Source organism: Bison bison, unplaced genomic scaffold (genome assembly GCF_000754665.1).
Source record: "Bison bison bison isolate TAMUID 2011002044 unplaced genomic scaffold, Bison_UMD1.0 scf7180017864302, whole genome shotgun sequence".
NCBI lineage: Eukaryota > Metazoa > Chordata > Mammalia > Artiodactyla > Bovidae > Bison > Bison bison.
Window position 1 is genome coordinate 8,303,420 of NW_011494874.1, and position 4,141 is coordinate 8,307,560.

The 4,141-nt window shown below is 44.7% G+C and overlaps 1 long non-coding RNA gene across 1 annotated transcript in view; it reads left to right on the plus strand.

The window, feature by feature from the left end:
- The window catches only part of LOC104996981, a 2,407-nt gene extending 370 nt beyond the window's left edge, over positions 1 to 2,037 (plus strand). The window contains exon 2 of the long non-coding RNA XR_826278.1: positions 1,264 to 2,037. This is a non-coding gene — a long non-coding RNA (uncharacterized LOC104996981). The remainder of the gene's footprint in view (positions 1 to 1,263) is intronic.
- Positions 2,038 to 4,141: the final 2,104 nt, after the last annotated feature.

The following is a 4,141-nucleotide window of genomic DNA, read 5'->3' on the forward strand; positions in this document are numbered from 1 at the left end:
GTGAGCTGCCGGAGCTTCCGTGAGGCCGCGGCGGGAGCGGGGACCGCGCGGGCCTCTAGCGGCCGGGCCGGGGTTACGAGATCGGGGCGCGCGGGGCTTGACTCCCGGCCCTCCGGCTGTCCCGCTGCCCACGTAGGAGACCCAGACCATTTCTTGCGTCTGCACTTCGATTATTTCACTAAAATAGTTTTTGACTTTTAAAGTTCACGAGACGCTCTCGTCTGTGTGGTCGGGGCTTCGCTGACTTTCCCAGCCTACTTAAGCCCCTGGGTCTGGGCCCCAGGAAAGGTGTGTTGAATGGGAAACTTAAGAAAGGAATTGGTTCGTTTGAGAAACGTTTTCCGAGCAGCTGCTGCGTGCAAGGCACGGCGCCGGGGCGAGACGTCCAGTGAGACCTGTGCCCAGAGGTTGACAAATGAGAGGCGGGCACAAAGCAATGTGGGATACAGGGGAGGGAAAGGAAGCCTCCCGAGGCCCACCGCTTTCTCCATTCTTCATTGTGCATGTCACACCTTGTCGTGCATCATTAGCTTGCTTGTTGCCTTCCCTCCCAGACTCCGACTTCATTCACCGCTGCAGCTTCAGTATGTAAAACGGGTGCTCACGTTGGTGACAAGAGTGACCGCCCAAGAGCGGGGCTCCGTGAAATCGCCGCGTGATCTGTAGTCTCGGCGTCGCACTGGGTTGATGGTACCCTGGAGCATCCCAGACTTGCAGAGAAAGCATCCTCCAGAGGAAGCTGAGGCATGACTGCTCGAGGGCCGGCAGTGCCATGTGCAATTTTCCTCTGATAGTTCCCAGTGCTGTTGCCACGGCGATGGTGGCTGTGCCATGCCATTGTCTATCAACCGACAGGAAGAGAAAACTGGCAGTCAGATATTGTTTAACAGACGAAGTGGTTTCTGTTGGACACTTAAGTACTGCTAACAAATTACCTTTCTTTTCTTTCTTTCTTTTTTTTTTTTTTTTAGAAAAAAACCCTAAATGTTTTAAAAGTGTGGCTGGAGGTGACCTCGTTCTGCATTCAAGGTTAAAAATCTGAAAATTAGAATATGTGCTCTCAGCAAGAGTATCTTCTAAATAATCATTCAGCATGAAACTTGAGCCCCATAAGCTGAAAATTAAACTCAAGACTTTGCTGAGAAATGCTCCCCAGTGACATATTTATTTAACCCCGCTTCGATGGTATTGATGTTTAGTACTTTACTAATGTGGGATCCACGATTGATCAGCTTCTTAAAGAATCCTTTTTTTCTCTCCCAGAGTCATTGATTCCAGGTAAATCAGAGGAACAGACATCATGAACAGAAATAATACAGGAAGTGATGTGATTTGGAAGTTTAACTGTTGTTCCAGAAGTCCAGCATCTGTGGCTCATAACTTTAGGAACTGTATCATTTGCAAGGTCACCTAACTTTTACTCATATTGGGTTGGCCAGAAAGTTCACTCGGTTTTCCTGTAAGCTGAGAGAACCCGCATGAACTTTTTGGCCAACCCGATACAGTAAGTTTTGTTTTGTTTTGTTTTGTTTTTTAATAAATATTGACAGTTTGTTCCAGAAAACCTAAATTGTTCATTGCCTACTCTAAGCTGCCTGATTCTCTGCTTGTGTTCACTGGAATAGGGAGAAGAATTTGCAAACCGATTATGTGAGGGTCTGAAATGTAAACCCGGGTTGTGGGGAGTAGCCTGTTTTTTGCCTGGTGTGTAATATTGGCTTTGCCTGTTACAACTGACAGGCATTTTATTAAGTTGAGAATATAGCTGTCATTAAAGACTAAGAATAATCCTTGAGCAGGAAGAATATGAACCCTATGTTTTCCAAATTTATGATAGAGTTGCTGGTTACAGTCAAGTATGGTGAGACCGTCCGTGAAAGGCAAGGACATGGAAAAGCAAGTGGGAGTTCTTTCCAAGAGCTAGGTGGGGTGGCTTTGATAGGATGATGAAGGGAAAGAGATCACCTATCTAGACCAAAGAAATTGAAGCAATACACCTAAATGTAAGTTTTTAATAAAGTAACCTAAAGTATAAAACGTTGTAGGTGTTGAATATATCCCTTTCTGTCTTTCACTTAAAACCACTCATCAGGTGTTGGCACCAAACATCAGTGATTTAAAGAATCAAAGAAAATAGTATTCAAAATATTTTCTCCAAAGCACCAGCCTCTTGTATATAACTTGGCATCTGAATTATCAGCTTTCTCACTAGAGACTCTATAGTGAACCTCTGACACAAATACACTTCTTAAACAGTTGTAAGGAATTTGCATTTATATGCAAGTGCATTTGGGTGTTCTGACCAGGGACGTCACCATCTGTCAGTTTGTGATCTCTCCCTTGTGGACATTAACAGGGAGGTGGGAGTGGGAAGTACAGGAAACTTAGGAGAATCCTGGGATTTGGGTCACAAAGTGTAATTTGATCCCAAACTAAATAATCTACTATGTAAACATGCTGAGTCAGGCATCCTAAAAATGTTTTTCTTCCCCATGGTTATTTATAGATAAGGTTTTACTATATTTAGTAAAATTTCTCCTTTCTACCGACTCCGAAAGCAAATGCACCACAGTTAAAACCTTACAAATTTGACATCGTTTCTTCCTATATATCAGCCCTAAACAAAAAGGATTACCCAGCCTAAAGGTGGAACTTTATTTGAACACTTGGCGTGTTAGTGTTTTCATACCCTAACTTCAGTCCTGAGGTTCATGCTGCCTTCTGACAGGGTGTAGTTATTTTGTAGAGGACACATGACCCAGAAGTGTCCAGTAGGTCTGAGCTGGCCAGAGCATTCTGTGCCATTTTAAGAGAAAAGTGGCTGCTTGTGTTGCAGGATGGTTGGGGCCCCCAGACATTCCTGAGCTAGAATAGCATTCAAGACCCAGATTTCCATGGACCTGAGCCAGAACCCGGGAACTTTCTCCATGATGACCTTAGCTCTTGAGTCATTTTAGAGCATCACTGCGATCCTGGAATTAACTTGATTCCCTAAAAATTATGTGTGAGAAAAATGTGTGGCAGTGCCCAGCCTCCCAAGAGTTTTGCTCACTTGTAAGGCAAAGATAGAAATGCCTTTGCAACCTTTACTACCTCTATCTGACAAGACAGCTGGGTTTATAAATACTTCTCTGGCCATGGGAGTGGCCTTGGTTTTGCTAATCGCGGTTTCTCACATCATGTGGGCTCAGCTTAGAGGCAGGAAAGGAGGCTTTCTTCAGGCACCCCCTTCTCTGCCGCAAAGGTAATGCTCTCCATCTGGGTAAAATGAAGAAAAATGCTGTAAACTGAGTTAGTTCAGTCTAAAGCAAACGGAGATTCAAGTGAAAATGAATCCTTGAAGAAGCTTTTATGAAAGCTTGGGTGTCACAGCAGAACCTGATTCTGTTCTGGGATTTGGGATGTAGAGTGTGGGGTCTGGCTTCTAGTCCTGAGCATCTCGTACGAGCTTATTGGGATTGTCCCTGGAATTGCCCACCCCTCACATCTTCCCCCTTCCTTGATTTGTGATAAATATATTTATGACATTGGCAAAGTTCAGTTCAGTTGCTCAGTTGTGTCTAACTCTTTGCAACCCCATGGACTGCTGCACTCCAGGCCTCCTTGTCCATCACCAACTCCTGGAGTTTACCCAAACTCATGTCCATTGAGTCGGTGATGCCATCCAACCATCTCATCCTCTGTCATCCCCTTCTCTTCCCACCTTCAATCTTTCCCAGCATCAGGGTCTTTTCCAGTGAGTCAGCTCTTCACATCAGGTGGCCAAAGTATTGGAGTTTCAGCTTCAACATCAGTCCTTTCAATGAACACTCAGGACTGATCTCCTTTAGGATGAACTGATTGGATCTCCTTGCAGTCCAAGGGATTCTCAAGAGTCTTCTCCAACACCACAGTTCAAAAGCATCAATTCTTCTGCACTCAGCTTTCTGTATAGTCCAACTCACATCCATACACGACCACTGGAAAAACCATAGCCAGGACTAGATGGACCTTTGTTGGCAAAGTAATGTCTCTGCTTTTGAATATGCGATCTAGGTTGGCCATAACTTTCCTTCCAAGGAGTAAGCGTCTTTTAATTTCATGGCTGCAGTCACCATCTGCAGTGATTTTGGAGCCCCCAAAAATAAAGTCTGCCACTGTT